Here is a 20513-nt window from a genome sequence, read left to right on the forward strand (position 1 = left end):
AGTTTGCGAGTTATTTTGGCACTGCTGAGACCCTGGGTTTGAATCCGGGTTTCAGGCGCGCATGATTAAAACCAGGTTATCAGGCGCAGCAGTGCTTTAGCGATGTAAGCCCCGTCACAAGTTGCCGTGTAAATAAAAAAAAAACGAATTTATTTTATTTGGCTTTTCTCTTGGCTTCATTCTAGATCTGAGAGTGAAAACGTTGGTGAATATTTTTTTTATCTGCAGCAGGGAACGTGGAAACGTTGATTCCTTGCCTGTGCATAAAACAAGACAAACCGGCAAACCAACAGCATTTGATTCCTGACGAAACTCAAAATGTTGAAACCGGTCCCGAATTTGCTTGCTTAAACTAATTCGATAGGCTGATGGATTAAACATGTATTTTATTGATATGCGAAACACGGACTGGAGTTCTGTTCATATACTGAATATATTTTACCAGAAGCGCGTAACAAAAAAAAATCACTTCAGAGGGTCTCAGTTCAATGGGATCTCTTACAGCGGGTTGCTCTATGGTGTGGGACATCCTCTGCCCTGTTCGTAGTTTGGACGGTTACCTTTTCCCATCTCGTCACATGACAGGCGTAAGACAGTGCAAACGGACTCAAGCCCGGGGTCAAACATAAAACATATATATACAAATAAACAGATATTAAAGGGGAGAATTAAAGAGGAACCCCGCATCTCATTCCTTTAAACCTCCCAACTGACGTCCCTTTTACTTTTATTTTTTTCCCATCACCTTTCGAAGTTATGGAACCCAATTACCGGCGGGCAATTGCCCCCCCCCCCCTCCCCCTGATGGTGCACGATCCACCGATACGGCTTGCGAAAAAACATCGACCCCCTGGTTCTTGAACACTGTTGGCGAGCCAGGAGTTTGTCACGCTCAATGCCGCCAGAGCCACTGATAGGTTCTGGCACTCGGCATCCTTTCAAAGCCGCCCCCCCCACCCCATTCGTTTTCTGGACAGCCAAATATTTTTATTTTCCCGCGGATTTCCGCCACCCCCCCACCTTTATCCCATCTCCGTTTGTTGTTGTTGTTGGTGGTGGTGGTGGTCTCTCTCCGACCCGTTTGCTGTTGAATCGGCTAAACCTCGAGGCCTCGTCCCCTCACCCCCCTCCACCGTGTCCCCCTCGATGTTTGTTTCTCGATGACCTGCCCGCGAAAGGCAACCCCCCCCCCTCCCCTTGTCAGAGGGGAGATCGCGTGTGTAGTTGCAGAGGGGTTCGCGGCACCGAGCCCGGGGGGGGGTCCCCCCCCCCCACTCCCGGTTGTGGGTTTGCTCGCCAACACGCAACCGGTGTGTGGCTGAAAGAGTAACGAATTGACACGTTTTGTTTGCGTGAAAAACCTTACTAATTGGCTCTGTTGGGTAGTGGCGGGTTTAACGACATATTTATATTTAAGCGATCTAACCCAAAAAAAACCTCATGGATATATATACGTTCACATGCTCAAACCGCGTTCTTTTTCAAATATCTTGATTCCCCTTGTAAGAAAGGGCCTACTGCGCTGGGGTTGAATTTCAGGTGAATTGTGCAGGCGTAACCTTTCGCCCGCCCTCCCCGAAAATGTCCAGTCGATTGTGGGCGTGCGCGGAACGAGATGAATCAGAGGTCATTAGCGGAGCCTCTCGCCGCTCCTCCGCCCAACTATGCATTCATATTCCGTCGCGCTCGTTCGCGTCGTGCATTTTGCCGAGATTTTTTTTTTACGTCTTGAATATATTATCGAGGGATTAAAACTAAAAGAAATAAACAAAAATTTTAACGCATAGGCACTGGAACGGCTTGCTTATGCCACTGCCGGAAGTAGCCACACTTTACCCCACAGCACGCAACAAACCAATCGACTGACCGTGGCGGTTGGGAGATCGAACCGGCGACTTCTGGGTTTTTTTGGCAGGTCCCGTTGTGAGCGTTATCACGGCGCCGCATCGTACCGTCGGACTTCTGGACTGCGTGCCAGCCATCGCGCAATGGGACAGCAAGGGCTGGGCGCTGGTGAATTAAATATGAGGTCATGGGGCGCTTTAACTGCCTCGTATTTGATTTTTTTACGAAGCAATTTAAAGAGAGAGAGAACGATTGTAATGGCCATCCGTTTTGAAAGTTATCGGAATACAGTGATTTTATTCCTTGGAAGGTACAAACGGGGCCTTTATTAAGCTGCCACATTGTAGAGCAGCTGCTGTCGCAGGCTGCTGTGGGGCTACGTTGCTCGCAGAGGGCATTGTTGTACTGTACTACGTTCCAATGTCTATGGTGCCCAGCTTCTCCAACCCGCACTGATACAACATTGTAAAGTATAGCCAAAAGGACCCCACGACCCTCGTGGCGTGGGGAGGCCCTCATCCAGCAGTGGATTGAGGAGGCTGTAAAATATTTTTTTACTGTACATAAAGTACTTCACGAAAACAATCAGCCTGATATCTCTGCAGGAGACACGTAATGAAAAAATGCTTCGAGTGAATAGTGTAAATGCTTAACTGCCAAAGAATATCCCAATTACTTTATTTAAGATCATTCTTTAAAAAAGCGCCACAATGTAAATTCGACATCAGGAAAAAAAACATATGCAGCAAACTTTGGAAAAACAAGATTCGTTCTGTCATATGTCTCATTAGGTTAACAGATAACAACTCAGCATAGAGTGCTTTTGTTAGACTGGTGTCTCTCTCCAAGCTTTGTATGCTGGGCAGCCTAGTACTTGTGTGTAGGTTTGTTAAACTTCTTTCCCACCGTGCTAATCGGAGGTGCAGGGGAAGATAACAAACTAAACACAAAAAGCAGTTATAAAGAACCGAGTTTGTCAATGATTTAAACTGCATAGCTCCCAGCGGCTTCCTAAAATCGGAAGGAAGAGCATTCCAGACGGACGCAGAAGCACATCCGATAGCGCCGCGCGATGCGGTGACCGCCATCTTTGTGTAGTGTTGTAAGGACGAGCAGACTTCTTAGGAGGCACACTCTGTTTATTGTATTATTTCCTTATACAATGCTTAACACACACAGAGGGATATACGGTCCCCTCACCCGATACCCGAGTGAGGTACAGCCCCCAGACTTGGCGGGACTCACACATCTACCGCTAACCTCCTTGATACCTAAGGAGGTACAGCCTCCGTACTTGGCGGGACTCACACGTCTACCACTAACCTCCTTGATACCTAAGGAGGTACAGCCTCCGGACTTGGCGGGACTCACATGTCTACCGCTATCCTAGTCCTCCGGCTAGGACCCAGGGGAGGCTATCTGACCCACCGCTGGCCCGGTGGGTCCTGACCACTGGGTATGCCGAGCCTTAGCCCTTAGAAGGGCTGGAAGGCTGGTCCAGGGTCCTAGCTAGGCTCCAGCCCAGTCTTCTGTCTTCGTGTAGGGAGAGAACTCCCCGAGGTCCGTTGGGTCACCCGTCTTATACTCCTTCGTGGCCAGGCAGAACCAATCATACATTCCCACATGGAACCGTCTGATTGGTTCGTACCAAACCCTGGCTACGATCCGTTTCACCTCGACTGACCCCAACCGTTGTACCCAGGGGTAATGCTGCACTGCCCTGGTGGCAATGCAGGTTACGCAACAGTGCGTAGTTAACGCCTCTACATTTGTTCAATGGCTGAGCGAAAAACCACCTCTGCTATGAGGATGACCGGAGTTTGCGTGATGGTGGTTTATGCTCCTTGAAGAGATCAGCGACGTATTTCGGTTGATTTATGGAAAGCACTTTGCGTGTGTAATGAGCGCCACCTTATAATGTATTCGTTCGGCAAACAGAGGCTCCGGACGGACGCGGTCAGATCTGATAGCCGAGTGGTCAATGCGCTGATCCCTGAGCCAGGCTCTCGCAAACCAAGGCTCAACTAAAACAGATAATTTTAATATAAAAAATCGCTTAGAAAAATTTACCAGATTTACTGAAATTGCATGAACAATATAAGAAAAAAGGAGGGTAGATTTACATCTGATGAACTGGAAGATAAATAATATTGGAAAACCAGCTGCAGCCCTGAAAGCGCTCGCTCACGCCACTGCCGGCAGAAGGGTCTTCACTAGAGGGATTTCGAGGGCCCCCCTATACTCGGTATTTGGCCTACTCTTCCACGTTGGTCAGACGCCTTAAGGTGTAAGTACCCACACCTTACCCCACCGTACACGGACCTGGCGTTAAACTAACTGCTGGGTGGTCTCAACCTGCCCCTCCGGGAGATAGAATGGAACCGGTGAAACTCTGGATTGCTATTTTTATTTTACCAGGCAAGGTCCACGGAGCTACGTAGCTCTTTTTCAGAAGCGACCTGGCTATAACAAAAGCTCGCACAACGAAGTGGCTTATCATCATAATGTGGAAATTCATAGCAGCCAAATACTCTGAATGCATAATGTTGATAATAAACGTGGAGCGAAAAAAACCCGGACGACCTGGAGAAAAAGTCCAGTGGGCTGACTATCACTCCACTGTGGCAGCGTCCCCCTGCTAACTAAGTTAGACTCCTAAACCACAGTATTTGGAGAAGTTCTCTGTGATGATGATGATGCAGTACTGACGAATGTCATCATGCCCAAGAGGGAGTGAGAGGGGAGCACGTGGGAAAGTCATGCACTTGAGCAAGTGGGGCTGGAATCAGAGAAACGGTGCAAAAACCAAACCAATTTTTTTTACCAGGTAAGGCCCCACTGAGCTGCTATGTCGCTCTTTTTCAGAAGCGACCTGGCCATCACAAATGATCGCCCAACAAAGTGGCTTACCATCGTGTGGAAATTTATAGCAGCAAGCAAATACTCTAAACGCGTGATGTTGATTCTAAATGTGGAGGGTAAAAAACGGAGGACCCGGAGAAAAATCAACACGACCACGGGGAGAGAGAGGGAGAGACACGCAAACTCAAAATGCACAGGTGTCAGGTTCGGGATCGAAACCACGACCTCCTGCATACCAGGCAAGGTAGTTAACATCTCCGAGCCACTGCGGCGACCGTGATCGACTACAGCTCGTTCTCGGTTGGCGCGTTCGATGCCCCGCCTGATATTTGCGGAATGTTTCATTCAGGGATTAGTGGAGCGCAGCACAGAGTCCCCCCCCCCCCCCACCCCTGGCCTTTGCTTCCCCACGCCGGCGTAGTAATTTTATTTTTCAAATTTTTTTAGATTGATTTTGTCGCGGCGAGCCAGAGCGAGAGATGACACCGCGCTGGGACGACCTTGGAAAAAAAATCTCCGCAGGTGCAGCGAGCGGCAGCAGCAACAACAAAAAAGGCGACACGCCGCGAATCTTAAGACCCGCCACTCGTCGTCTTAAGCGTCGGGGCTTTCTGGGTTCAGCGGAGAGAGCAGTGGTTACGTGGCGAAAGCGTCTGTGAGAGAGAGAGAGAGAAAATCCTCAGCGCACAGCCCACTTGGGGAAAAAGGTACAGCGACCTGTGTAGAACCCGGACTAATTGGATGAGGCGTGCCTCTCCAATTATGGCAGCTATCTGCAAAATTTGCAAATAAATGCACAATTTAGAACGTCATACATTTTAACCCATTCTAATTATGTACGTGTACGTCAATCGGAAGAAAATTTAAAAATAACTTGAACGGTACCTATGTCCCCACAAAGCCATACCGGAGGCCGTGTGGCACAGTTTGGCGCCAGCTATCATAGAGTGGCGCCAGCTATCATAGAGTGGCGCCAGCTATCGTAGAGTGGCGGCAGTCGTGTTGCTACGGTTCTCTGCGGTGAGTGCGACGTCTTTAAAAACAACGGCGCTGCTACTACGCACTCTGTAAATCAAATGAGGGCTGATCCGCTCGTGCGTTTGTGAGATTCAGCGTTGAATTGGAACACCCACCCACCCCACAGTACGTTTCTAAATAGGGGAAAGGGGTTAATTATATTAACATTTAAACATCGCTTAATAACAATAGACGAAATGATTCACAGTGTAATCTATATGATGATTCATTGATCACATTTAGTTTATCTGTGGAACCCTAAGGGCCATCGAGATTGGCCATGCCGCACGACAGTGGAGACCTCTTAAGTTGAACCAGCTCGAGGATCGTGCCTTTTGTGTTTCTGAGCGTGGGGCGTATCCGAATGATCGCTGGACGTTTCTCATCGGGACGCGGCGACCTTTTGAGAATTTTGAGACAGAGCGGGGCAGGAGTGCATTGTGGGACGTCGTCGTCGGGAAGGTTTGTGCGACAGGTGGGGCGCGTGTGCACGGGGCGGAGGAGAACTGCAGGGGAGCGGGCATCGAGAGGTCGCGACCCAAGTGGGGAAAAAAAAAAACACTAATGATACGGAGGTTATGATAACGTGTCCACCTGTGTCCGCTTTTAAATCTGATGGGGATGGAAGGTAGCGATCGCGAAGTTAAAGTTGAATGAACGGTGTAAGTTATTTGTCCTATTTGAGTTGCACGGTTTACCGAGGGTCCGATTGGGGCTTTCAAAATGCCTTTGGGAGGTCATGGTTAGCCGACCCCCCTACGCCCTTGATCACATGACCTCTACACGATGCGCTAATTAATGAAGTTACAAAGTTTTGTTTCTTCTGTGCAATAGTCCTCACTGCGCTTGGACGACATGACAACAGAATGATCCGCGCCAGTGGGTCATGGCATTTATGTGCACGGTGGGATAGAGTCGCCAAAAATAATTAATTAATATTTTGTCTTCCGTTTATTCGGGACCCCGGGGTCCCGCCATAACATTATTTTCATACTACAACCACTTCGTAACTTTCCATTCGAATTGTACTTAAAGACAATTTATATTGCATATATTTTATACTCTACAGTATTAAATAGTAAAAAATGTACTAAATGAAGAAACATAGTGTACTGTAAAATATGTTCGCACTCACCAGTAGCCTTTGGTGCAGTCATAAACTAAGATTTTTATTTTATTTTACCAGATAAGGCCCACTGAGCTATATATGCTTTTTGTCAGACGCAACCTGGCCACAAATGATAGCTCAACGAAGTGGCTCATCGTGTGGAAATGTATAGCAGCCAAATACTTTGAACGCACAATGATTCTCAACGTGAAGGTAAAAACCGCAGGACCCGGAGAAAAATCCACGCCACCACGGGGAGATAGATATGCAGACTCCAAATATACGGACGTCAGGGATCGAACCCACGACCTACTGCGTACCAAGCGAGGTAGTTAACATCTCGCCACGGCGGCCTAGGTTTCATTGCCCACCGAACACCAGTTCCATACATGGCTTTGGTGACAGGATGTGGAGTGAATTGTGGGGAACGCGCTGATTGACCGAGCCAAACATAAACATTGTATGACCATCGCAATATGCAAAACTCAAGAATCCATATTTATTATAACATAATTCTTATTTAAATTTCACCGTAGATCAACACATGCATTATTTATTCTCTCATTACAGTGCATTTATTTATTACTTTACTTTATATTTTTTTAGCTTACCGTGTAAAATAATGCCGATAAATCCAAAGTTCGTGATGCCGAATCTTTGTTGATATCGTATTACCGTACTTGCCTTTGTGATCCCAGGTCCCCATTGAGGGAGAGATGCTTTCGTCTGGATGGGTCCTGACCTGGTTCAACCTAAAGGATGCATGCATTGACAAAGCATCTGTCAACATCAACCTGCCACACCTTAGTGTGGCGAATATATTTGATTATGTGTGGCTCAGAGGTAAGACTCGCTGAGCTGGCACCGCTGAGGGCCTGGGTTTCAATCCAGACTGTTCTCAAGTGTAGTGACTTGATCAGAATGAGAATCAGAATGTTTAGTAATTACTGGAGGAATCCGATGAGCTATGAAGCTCTTTTCTCACAGATGCCCAGTAGGGGCAAGGGTCAGAACGTTACGACAACAAACACAATACAAAAACACGACAGGAGTGCAAAGTACAAGGACAAATCACTTTTTAAAAATACAATTAAAACAAAGGACGTTTATTTGATCGTCTTTATCAGAAGCGACCTGCTACAAATGACAGCCCAATGTAGTGACTAATCACGTGGACATTTATAGCAGCGAAATGTATCTAAATAATCTAAGTGCATGTTTCTAATCGTGGAGGGAAAGACTCAGTGATGGTCTCAGTCTGGTCACCAATGGCTGTACAGAAACGCCCCATCGCATTACATCGTGTTCTGCACTTAATTTCGGCTAAATTCCTGCTGTTGGCCGTCCTGCGACGAACATTATCTTCATAATGCAGAGCGAGCGGGAAGGTGCTTCCCCTCACTGTGTGGTGACCAGGGACCACTTGAACTGATCTCAGATGTAGCTCTGTGTGAAATCCACTTCTAAACTCTAAACTCCAAACTTAACAGTTTTTTTATTTAATTTTACCAGGTAAGGCCCACTCAGTTATATAACTCTTTTTCAGAAGCGACCTGGATAATCAAAAATGATAGCTCTTCGAAGTGGCCAATCATTACGTTGAAATTGTATAGTAGCCAAATACTCCAAACGCATGACGTTGATTCTAAACGTGAAATGAAAAAAACAGAGGATCCGGAGAAAAATCCACGCGACCACGGGGAGAGAGAGACACGCAAACCCAAAATATACGGGCATCAGGGTCGGGATTTAACCCATGACCGCCTGTATACCAGGCGAGGTAGTTAACATCTCCATAGAGAGACAGAGAGACGCAAACTTCAAATGTACAATAGGCATCACCGGGGTCCGGAATCGAACCCACGTACTCCTGCATACCAGGCGCGGTAGTTAACATCTCCTAGTCACCGTGATGATGATGAGAGAGACACGCAGACTCCAAATATACAACAGGCGTCGTCAGGGTCGGGATCGAGCCCAGGATCTCTTATCTCTTATATACCAGGCGCGGTAGTTAACAGCTCCTAGCCACCGTGATGAGAGAGAGAGAGACATGCAGACTCCAAACATACAGCAGGCCTCGTCATGGTCAGGATCTTGCCCACAAACTTTTATATACCAGGCAAGGTAGTTGATATATCCTAGCCACCGTGACGATGAGAGAGAGATACAAACTCCAAATATACAGCAGGCGTCGTCAGGGTCAGGATCGAGCCCACGATCTCTCATACCAGGCGAGGTAGTTGACATCTCTTAGCCACCGCGGCGCCTTCTGTGGGCGGTTCTCACAGCACAGGAAAGGGCTGCGGCTGCCCTGTGGGAGGTCGACCTTGATTCGTCGTCTCGTGACGCGACGCCGATGTCACAATCGGCATATAACATGGAGGGGGGTGGGGGGTGAGATTGAAAGTAAATAATGTACAGTCGATATTTTATGTTTATTATCGTGAGCGGATGATAATGCGTAGTGGCTGTTGTACTGCACTATGAAACCAGCCAACTGATATTCAGAAGCCACTGGAGCTATGCATTTTCAAATCTAGATTGAACAAATCACTTCTTTAGCTTTTTTGTGTTTAGCTGGTTGTCCTTCCCCCGCACCTTCGATTGGCTACATACAGCGCAAAATAAGTTTACCATACATCCATATGTACACACATGCCCCATTATGCATACGTGTAAAGCATATATTCTGTGTATAACGTATATAATATACTTTCAGATATTGTATGTATGCAAGCGTAAGTTGTTTACGCATGATGCGCGTGTACGTGTTGTGCGTGCACCCTGTGTGACATGCGCATTATGGATGCCAGTGGTGTCGGTGGTGTCGGCCTTCATGTGGGAGGCTCGTAAACATTGCCACTGGGTTCTGCGACCCCCAGAATCAATGAGAGGAGGAGGAGGAACCAAGGGAGCGTCTCGTGTTGGGACCCACACGTGTGAATGTAAATTACTGAATAGTTTACCAAGGCAGGTCTGCACTGCACGACAGTTTACAATTAACATGGGACCATTTTTTTCCAGTATTCAAATATAAGGATAGGGTTTTACCCTTCATGGCAATAACACAGCAGGTGTTAAGATGTTCAAACACCAAACTGAAACCTTTTTGCAAGGAATCGTATCCGCATTAACCACACACGTACTTGTGGTGATCATGCAAACAACAAACATGCTCTGACAATACGTGCATTGTCTTTGAAACCGATTGGTCTACACCAGAGACATCCTTCTTTAGGGCCTAGTCTCAAACAGTGTTAGACCAGAGAACACCAAAAGGCGAACATGATGTAGCTTGTTCTGCCTCACGGCAGGTGTGGGGGTGTGCATACACATTAATTTCCTGATATGATGTTGAGTTTGATCACGTGACCAGGAAGTGACGATTTAAGATTCTCTAAGCCATGAGGCAGGGTATCAGCCATTGCACAGAGTACAAAATGGAGGCACAAATAGCATCTCAGTGAAGACAGGTGCATCTGTCCATTGTGGGACTTTGAGAAGCATTGTCTGTAAGGTCGTTTATGTTCTTATAATACTGGGAATGCTGTTATATTAGGATTGTCGGTATAATGCTGTAAATGCCTTTATAATGCTGTTAAATTGTTATGATAAATATGAGGCCTAGTTAACGACGAAGCCTGCCACTCGCATAATTGTGAATGTTACTAGTAATTGAATAAATCGAGTCAGATTTGTACCCATGTAACTTTAATGCGATCTTGAGAGCAAGGATGAAGAAGTATCTCATCCACAGTTCAGTGTTATGTGCAGCGCTGTACATTTATGCTGCAGTATGGTGATTACACGAAGTGACCTTATTTAACACAGTAGCTTATTCTCTTGTATAGCTATTCAGTGCTCATGTAGGTGCCTGGTCCATCCAGGATCTATTGCTAAGTTTCATGTTATCTAAGACAATGTTATGATGCTGCAGTGTTCATTCATTGTATTGATATTCCAAGTATTAACAGATGCTGTATTTTTTGCTGTGTTTTTCCATCAGTTTTACCTCGTTCAATTCATTAAATACGTCGGAGTCGGATGTTCACCCCGACTCTGAAAGTTTATTGAATGCGAGTTTGGCTATTCGGATAGTGGTGCAACACAGCGCAGTGAGGCCGAGACATAGCTGCTCACCCCGAGCTATAAATGCCCTGATAGTGGCATTGTCTTTGTGCTTTTCGCCTTTTGGCATTCTCTGGTCTAACACTATTTGAGACTAGGCCGTAAAGAAGGATGTGCTATGTAACTACACACGTGTTTTTTTGCGTTGAACGTGGACCCATTTTGAAAAGCGTGTTTATAAACGTTTACACTTTATATACTTGCTGCTACAAATATTCAAATTATAAGCCACTTTGTTCGGCTATCATTTCTGGCCAGGTGGCTTTTGAATAAGTGGCCTTTGTCTGGTAAGATGGGGAGGTTTTTTTATTTTTATTTGTATATTTGTGGTTTGTTTACATTTCTTGTACTTTGCACTTCTATTGTGTTTTTGTACCATTTGTTGTTGTAACGTTCTTACCCTGTGCCAGCTTACTGGACATCTGTGTAAAAGAGCTTCATAGCTCATCAGATTCCTCCTGCAGTATAATAAATATTCCGATTCCGATTTTAAGAGGCGGGTGGCTGCTCACCGGCATTCGTTCAAGCAAGCCTGGACACTTGCGTGTCACAAAAAAACCTGTCCGAAGTTTGCTTGCATCGTTTCGAACCAAAGTCGGTGACAATTACGCAGCTTCCCCCAAAACGGCCCTGTTGCTGACGGGATGTGTAAAAAGTACCTCGTTCTTGTACACACGGAGGAACAGATGGGCGGCAGACGGAGGGAAGGATGTTGTCTGCCGATATGAACGCGGCACCGCTCGGCGTGTCCCAACTCGACCTAAGCATTTTAATTTTGCCGAGTGTCTCACGTGGAGCCATGGGCCAGATCACAGCCTTGCATGGTGACCCCGTTCGAGATCGCCACCAACACACCGTGCTGAGACCATCAGACCACGTTACGCACAGAGGAGCCGAGCACAGCATCCGACGACAGCGTTCCATTTTTCATTCATCTACCCGTGGGCTTCAACCCCATTTGCTGCCCATTGCCTTTAATTCGCGGGTGGTTGTCGCGAGTGTGTGAGTGTGTATGCAGCGGGGAGCGCTAGCGCAGTGGCTGATCATGCTGCGCTATGAACCCAGCAGAACACCAATATGAGGAAGCCGTTTAAGTGAGTGGAGCATATGCATTTTGTACTTCTACAGTAGATTGAAAACTGAATTTCTTTATAACTGCTCTTTGCGTGTTCCGTTTGTCGTCCTTCCCCCAAACCTCCGATTAGCGAGATTGGCTATGTACGGTGCGTAAGAAGTTCAACGCACATACATACAAACCCCAGTTCGAGTCCTGCTCACGGCAAACGCCGGTGACAATTATCTGAACCGGTCCCTAGGCATCCCTAGGTCGTCTCAGCCTTAAATGTACCTGATGCAGTGTGTAACAATCAGCACTGGGGATAAAAAGTCGGTGGGGCGTGGTGCTAGCCACCCATCCCCCCTAGTGCTCCGTTCCGGCCTTACATAGGTGCTACTCGTGAACGGCACTTACCCTAACAGCCTGTTACAGGCTATATGGGGGGGGATCTTTGTCTTTGCACACACCCAGGGGACACCGTGAATATTTCACGCGCGGTCTTCATAAGAAGCCACCACTGCCACCCTTCAGAACCTTGCTAATGCTAGGGACTCACCCCGAACCGTTGCCCACGCCCTGCGCGCCTGATTTCACTTAAACATTAGCCGCCGCTCTGCTGGAAATCCGTAGCAAACACTCTTCACAGACGAGTTCACCCACATTAACCGCATTGTACGCTACACCCCAGAGCTACGGTTTTTTGGCGTTCATTTTCACGGCATGGTGAGAAAAAGTTACTTCTCTGATTGTAAGACTAGTAGGTCAGGGTTGGATTTGAGGTCAAGATATAAAAAATGTAAATGGTAAAGGTGCAGCCCTGCAATTTCTCACTCGCGTCACTGTGGGTAGAAGGGCATCCACTGGAGGGAGCTCTAGAGCCCCGTGGGTGTTTGGCCTCTTATTGCACACTGGCAGGATGTACGTATGCATGTTATTGTTAACGAGGTAAAACCTTAAATGCTTTCTGTTGCTGTGTGGGGGCGAACGTCCCCAACCATCATTGAATTGTCGGGGCCGTTGGCTCCCGACTCCCCCGCTACAGTTGTCCCCCTACCCCCCGGCTGCTCTGTGGGGTTCGGGCTAGCGACCTCCACCCCCTCACCCCCCAGTGCCCCTGACTGTGTTGTTGACCGCGTCAGCATGGTCCAATCGGTTAGGTCGCTGGCCCTACACTTGCGACGCGCTGCACTCTTCAGTGGCGGCGTGCCGCGGTGAGCGCGCTCGCAAAGTAAAACCCCGTCCTGCACGTGAATAAACAGGTGCGGCGCGCCGCCGCATGATTCCCTCCCACCCACGCTCCACGCGCTCAAGCAAAAACAAACACGCCGTGATCACTTTGCTCTGATTTAAAGGGCCGTTTAAACAGCCGCGCGAATACGCGCACGCCAGGCGCTTAATGCGCTACCTCGCTATTAGACAATCGCGCCGGTGCGCGACCGCAACACAGTCACACAGGCGCGCGAGCGTTAAGCGCTACTGTAGGCAATTGCGCAGGTACGCGAGCGCTGGATACCCCCCGGAAGTAGTCGCGTAGGTACGCGCGCGCTGAACACCACAGTAAACAATCGTACGGGTACGTAAACACCAAGCACGCTCTACCCTTCTCCTCACGCTCCCAAAGACCACACGACACAGTTTATCCCCCTATGAGTCATTTTATTTACTGCGAGTAACCCGTTTAAACTACACGTACGTGTGTGCGTCAGTGGATGCCAGCCTACTCCCCCTGGGATCCTATGCTGAATCTACTCTGCCTGTCGCTCCGCTGTCTATCCTCGATTAAATCGTTCACATTCACCTCTCTCTTACTTACGCTTAGTTCCACTCTGCTGCGCTGAAAGCTGTAGAGGGGCGATGCTGTGGGTTGTCTCCGTAGTGGGTTGAGCCTAGCTGCGTTGAAGTTCGTCACAAGGACGGCTCCACGGCTGACTCCCACATTCCGCTGCTCTCGATGTCTCCAAGAAGAACCCCTTTGCTACGCTAAGCCTCTGTATTTTATCCACCCAAAAGGCATTCAGATGCTTCCGCACCCGCGCCTGCCCTGTCCATTCAGAGGCCAAGTTATTCTCGTCTCTTTCACATTTGGATCCGTGACCTTACCTACAACAAAAGGCATTCGGATGCTTCTGCACCATGTGCTGCCTTGTCCATTCAGATTTCGGAATGCTCCTGTCCCGTTGTTATTGGGGTCCATAATTTTACCTATTACAAAGGCGTATCGCTGTTCCCACACCCCGTGCCACCCTGTCCATTCAGATGTCGGCTATTCTTATCGCTTTGTTATCTAGATCCCTTATCCTAACAGAGGCATTCCGATCCATACCCCCTTGGCCTCCTGATTCGTGCTTGTGTGTGTGCGGTTTCACTCGCGGTGGCTCAACGGCCTCTGCCGTGACCACGTAACTTTAATATCAGGTCACGGCGCCGCGGTGCATGTCAGCCACGGGGGAGATCGCCCAATTTTCCGGCCGCAGGAAACCATGAAGCTTGATCCCATTAGGGGCTTCTGGATAAAAACCCATCGGCCAGGTGACCTTCCCTCCCGGCTCTACACGGGGTGTGTGTGCGTTCGTGCAGGGGGGAGGGTGGGGGGGTTGTCACCCCCCTGTGGTGGTGTCACAGCAGTGGGTACGACCCCCGACGGAGCTGCTCCGCTGCGGCGGCACCACAGTTGCCTTCATATCCGCATCTCCTGTTGCTTCAGCTCCCCACTCCCAGCCCCGCTTTCTTCCCCTCCCCCCGACATTTTGTCTCTGCTCGCCCTTTAATCCCTTCTAGCTGCTCTTCACTCGGCAGCACACCACTCCCCCTACCCCACACCCCCCCCCCCTCTCTGTCTCTCCTTCCTGGCTCCTCCCCCCTCTTGTTACAGCAGCCCTTTTGCCCACTTCAGCAATTGTTTCTTGCTGTGGTTGTCCCACCTGATGACGGACGCTTGTGTTGCGCCCGACACGTCATGATTTAATTTATTTTATTTTATACCCACGTGACTTTACCGAAAGAATCAAAGAGTACCTACGCATGTTTAACGTTTTTCTCATCGTATGCAGCCAACTATGCTAATCGGATGTGCGGGTAAAGGACAGCAAACTAAACACAAAAAGCAGTTCTAAAGAAATGAGTTTGTCAGTCTAGGTGATGATTTAAAAGTTCACAGCTCCAGTGGCTTCCTAATATCGAAAGAGCATTCCAGACGCCCGCGGGAGAGCCCCCTGAAAGCACTGCGCGACGGTTGAGCCAAAAGTCGCGGCTGATGCAAGGGTGACCGGAGTTTGTGTGATGGTTGTTTTATGTTCATTGACGAGATCAGCGAGGTATTGCGGTTCATTTGTGGCCGGCGCTTTGTGTGCATTATAAGCTCAACCTTATGAACGTGTTCGTTCGGCAACTGGAAGCCAATGCAGCTCGGCGAGCACCGGACGGGCATGGTCGGAAAATGTGTTGAAAGAGGTGCGAGTACCCACAGTTATATCTACACGATCTCACCCAACAAAACAAAAAAAACATATATTAGGGATAATATTGGTCGCGAAAGCGACGGACGTTGTAGTACTTACAGGTGATCCTGACCACACGCCGGCTCGTATAGAAGCATCAGATGGATCCCCCACCAATGTATGTGTTGAAAAATATGAAAATCACGATGCGTTGTAACGGGCCCGCGAGTTGTTTTCGTTGAAAGGGAAGAAAAAAAGAGAGGTGAGGGTCTTTCCATCAGCCCCAACCAAAGCTAAAGCACCAGTCTGGGTTTTTTGCGACCCGGAATTGAACTCCGGCTCATCCAGGTACTGGGTCAAAACAAAAACAGAACAAAGATCCCTGTATAGCCCTAACAGACTGTTGGGGCAAGTGTCGTTAGTGAGCACCTATGAAGGCCGGCACAGTACACAAGGGGGTGGGTGGCCAACACCACGCCTGGCTGCATTTGTCTCCCCAGTGGCGATGTTTACACACAGCACCTGATACTCATTTGAGGCTGAGTCAACCTAGGGAGAGGCCCAGGACTGGTTCAGATAATCGTCACCGGTGTTGGCCGTGAGCGGGAATCCAACCCCGGTCGCCAGGTTCATAGTGCAGCGTACTAACCGATGCACTACCGCTCCCCAAAACACACACTCACACACAGGCACACACGTTTCTCTGGACTATGCAAAGCCGTGATTCCACATCACAATTGTTAACACAAGAGATAAGCAGACATTACCACAGCATAGTTTAAAGCATTCATCATTCTGTTATCTGTGAGAAACAGTTCATCGTGGAGAAGGAGTTTTACGTTCACGTTGGAGTGGGTGGATAGTGTGGGGATAGGGGAGGGTAGAGGAGGATTGCTCTGTCCAGGGCTGGACGTGGAAATAAATTACTGGGGGACCTCATAAATGATCCTCCCTCCCCCCCCCTACGGGATCTGGACCATATCTTATCTCTGTGTGTGGGTCTCTGTGTGTGTCTGTGGGTCTGTATCTGTGGGGAGTGGTAGTGTAGCGGTTAGCTCACTGCACGACAAAACTGGCGACCCGGGTTCAATTCCCGCTCATGGCCAACACCGGTGACAATTATCTGAACCGGTCCTTAGCCTACCCTAGGTCGACTCGGCCTCAAATGAGTACCTGGTGCGATGTGTAAACATCGCCACTAAAGAGACAAAGGCGGCCGGGCGTGGTGTTGGCCACCCACCCCCTCGTGGGCCAGGCCGGCCTTAATGGGTGCTCGCTAACAGCACTTGAACCTACAGTCTGTTAAGGCTATAAAGGGGATCTTTTTCTTTGTGTGTCTGTGGGTCTCTGTGTGTGTCTGGGATTCGCTGTCTGTGTCTGTGGATCTCTGCGGGTGTCTGTGGGTCTATGCATGTATGTGGGTCTCTCTGTCAGTCTATCGGGTATATCTGCGAGAATAATATATATAAAAAACATGAATCCTTGATTCTGTGTCAGAAACGCAGTAGGGTTAAAATGTTCACTCCCACTACGGCCTTGCATGGAGTTCTGTCCCGTTTCCACCACTGGCTATATCACTTGTCCACTTATCCTGGTTTGGTCCGGACAGCCACGGATTCGGAACTGTCTCGACCAAATCAGGGCATTTGTAAAAAGGGAAAATGGCAGCAACAAAGCATCGATGGCTGTTACGTTCGCATTTCCCCAAACCGCTTTTCTTTCTCGTCTTGAAGGTTCCAAAAAAAAACCGAGTGTTCTTCAAGCGCTGGCTTGTTCGTTCCCCTAGCCCGCCCTCTCCAAAGAGCCGATCTTGCCGAAACGCCAGGAATCACACAATTTGTAGTCGTTAGAAAGTTACGCCAGGCATCGCCCTCAGAACCTTCGGTTCTATTCCTCTACTAAACACGCAGCATTTTTAAAAAAAAAATTTACCAGGTAAGTGTCACGTTGCCTATCCACGGAGGGCTTATGGTTGGTGTGTATTGCGTCGAGCTGGTGTTAGACCACTCAGAGACCTGGCTCTTCGGGATGTCAGATTTTATTTTTACCCGAACTGACACGAACCACCCCGAGCAGAGGAGTTATAACCTGGGAGCAGGCTACCAGAAAGAAAATCAAACGAATCAGAATCAACACAAGCTCACCCACACACATCCAATCGCAGCTAATGTTCCTACCGCTTTCCTGAGACTCGCACAGAAGCGAGGGGTTTCCACCCCTCGCCTGCTAACGCCTCTTCGGACAGTGGGAGATGTCATCCAAGCAGCCACCCCGGTAACCAGATGGCCACAGACTTCACTCTTGGCCAGTGCCAGGCTGCAGCCAGCTTGCTTCCCCGCTCCTGCCGCTCCTGGCATGCTCTTGCTGCGTCCCAGACGTCCTACACGCCCTGGTTCAATCCCCAGGTCGGCCGCTGGAAACATAACAATAATAATACTGTCACCTAACAGTATTATCTATTATGTAGCGTTGGAGACAGCCCTCAACTGCTACTTACAGTGAAGATCTCCTGGTCCTCACTCGTGTCGCTGCTTGAGGATGGGAGCTCGCCCAGTCACTCCTGCCACCGTCGCCACCACGACCACCGCTGCTGCTGCTTCTGCGTTGATCCCCTACTGCCGATTCAGGCACCCCTTTAATAATGCTGCTCAGTTTATTGTTTCGTCCCTGGGCCAATCACGTGGGAGTTCCGTCTAGAAAGAGTCTGAGATTCCCTACACCTGGTTGGCGTGTTCTCCTCAAAACATGTTCCCACACAGGTCTGACCACCCTGTGGTGGTTCCTGGCTCCAGCTCACGGGGTATGTTTCATGCACAACGCCACAGCAAGGCCCACTGAGCTATATAGCTCTATTTTCAGAAGCGACCTGGCCATCGCAAATGATAGCTAAACGGAGTGGCTTATCCTGTGGAAATGTTTAGCAGCCAAATAATCTAAACTCGCTGATTCTAAATGTGGAGGGAGAAAAATGCACGTGATCACGGGATGAGCGACGTGCAAACTCCAAATATACAGCAGGCGTCAGGGTCGGGATCGAACCCGTGACCTACTGCATACCAGGCGAAAAAGGTTTCTATTTGGGTTTGAACATCTTAACATCTCCTTTATTGCAAGAAAGGGTAAAACCTATTCGTATGTTTTCATACAGGCGAGGTAGTTAACATATCCTAGCCAACGTGGCGCCCCACAAGGAAAGATCGAAGATCCCCCACGAGGATGGGAGCAGCAGCCCCTGCGGCACAGGAGTGCCTAGGGTGACGCGTGGAGGGATGGGTCAGAGTACCGCCACAGGGGGTTCAGAGGGGTGCCAGAGGGGGGCCAGCAGAGGGCCAGCGGGGGGCCAGAAGAGGGCTAGACGGGGACCAGAAGGGGGCCAGAGGGGAGCCAGAGGGGGTCCAGAGGTGGTCCAGAGGAGGGCCAGAGGGGGGCCAGAGAAGGGAAATAATTGGCGAGAAAAGATGGAGGGACGAAGGATGGAGGGACGAAGGGTTTCGTGGCGGAGGCTGCGATCCAGGCTCGCACGAGCAACCCGGAGGAGAAGCAGAACCCCTTCCATCGTGCACATTGATGGGAGGTTGATGGAGAAAGGCGAGGGGGTGAATTGGATTGGGGGGGGAGGGGGGGGGGCAGAGTTATCGGCAAGGAAGGAGAGGTTACGGTTAGATGAATGAACACGGGCAAAAGCCAGTGACATTAAACGTGAACGATGAAGCATAACCTACTTCCAACCCTTTCTCAGTCTCACTCGTTCTTTTCATTACAATAGAAATATTTTTTTCAAGACAGTCATGCACCTATATGACGGGATAGAGATGTTATTTATTATCTTGCGCTCTAAAGTGCCACTGCTTGGCCCAAACCGGACGAGGGTTTGTGAATAGTGAACCAAATTCCCCCCCCCTCCCTCCCAAAGTGCTCCAATCTCATCCGATCTCGGTAATCTAAGCTGGGTTTTTTTTGTGCCCGCTGCTTGCGCGGGTCACCGTCGTGACTTGCCAGGTCTATAAGGCACGGGGGGCTGCGAGGTGGCCAGGAGACGGCGGTGGCTGTGTGCGACCCCCCCCCCCCCCCACCAAGCGACCGCTGATTCGCTGGGTACTGTGCTTTTCTCCCACGTGACAAGGCATTCATCCGTTCATTCATGGAACTGGCCCAACAATCCTATTCTTTGGGTCTTTTGGTAAAGTCACGTAGATAGGTTCAAAGGAAATAAAAAATAACAAAAAAAATTACGACGTTTCGATCGCAACACAAGCGTTTGTCACCAGGAAGAGGGAGGTGAGCCTCTGAGGGCAAGCTGTTTATAAAGGTTTAGATGTTAATGCCGTTGTTGGAGCCCTCTCCTACATTAACATTAGCTGCCCCGCCCATCTCTAAACCTTAATAAACAGTTATTTGATTGGTGTAGACCTACTGCCGGTGTCGGAGCCCTCTCCTACATTAACATTAGCTGCCCCGCCCATCTCTAAACCTTTATAAACAGCTTGCCCTCAGAGGCTAACCTCCCTGTTCCTGATCACGACCCCTTGTGTTGCGATCGACACGTCGTGATATTTGTATTCACTTTTTTATATTCATTTATTGTTATTATTTTTTATATCTACGTGATTTTACCGAAAAAAACATAGAATATGACTCAAGTAGTGGCACATCATAGTAGTGTAGTGTAAAGTAGTGTAGTGTATATTGTAGTGTATAGCGTAGTGCCCGTAGGAGGTGTCCACTACTCATTTCGTCATTTGTTTCTGCTTTTCTTTGGCTTGTGCCAATATTCTCAAGAAGTGTGCACATCTTTTTGGCACCAATCTTTTGATGACGTCGTCAAGCCATTCTCTGTTAGATCTTCCTCTCTCTCCGGTTCCTTCCATTTTTCCCAACAATGCACTTTAAATTTTCCTGCTGTTGTCCATCCAACATGTGTGTTCAAATAGTGCCAGTTTCCTTCTCATCACTGCCTGCAGAATCTTCTACGTGCAACCTTTTTCTTACATATACATTGGTCGGTATATTTATTCATAATAATAGTTATTAAGAATACAAATTGACATCGTTATTA

General features: G+C 48.6%; 2 long non-coding RNA genes across 2 annotated transcripts; both read right to left on the reverse strand.

The window, feature by feature from the left end:
• Window positions 1–1309: 1309 nt before the first annotated feature.
• On the reverse strand, window positions 1310–9366 carry LOC116955649 (uncharacterized). The gene is made up of 3 exons (XR_004404873.2): window positions 9064–9366; window positions 7444–7584; window positions 1310–5360 (listed from the first exon to the last, which is right to left on the reverse strand). It is a non-coding gene; the product is annotated as an uncharacterized LOC116955649 (long non-coding RNA).
• Window positions 9367–17378: 8012 nt separating this feature from the next.
• On the reverse strand, window positions 17379–18065 carry LOC142906010 (uncharacterized). Its single transcript, XR_012930028.1, has 2 exons — window positions 17955–18065; window positions 17379–17870 (listed from the first exon to the last, which is right to left on the reverse strand). It is a non-coding gene; the product is annotated as an uncharacterized LOC142906010 (long non-coding RNA).
• Between the last annotated feature and the right edge of the window lie 2448 nt (window positions 18066–20513).

The sequence above is a fragment of the Petromyzon marinus genome, chromosome 61 (genome assembly GCF_048934315.1).
Source record: "Petromyzon marinus isolate PM22_M1 ecotype Great Lakes invasive population chromosome 61, UKy_Petmar_22M1.pri1.0, whole genome shotgun sequence".
Classification (NCBI taxonomy): domain Eukaryota; kingdom Metazoa; phylum Chordata; class Hyperoartia; order Petromyzontiformes; family Petromyzontidae; genus Petromyzon; species Petromyzon marinus.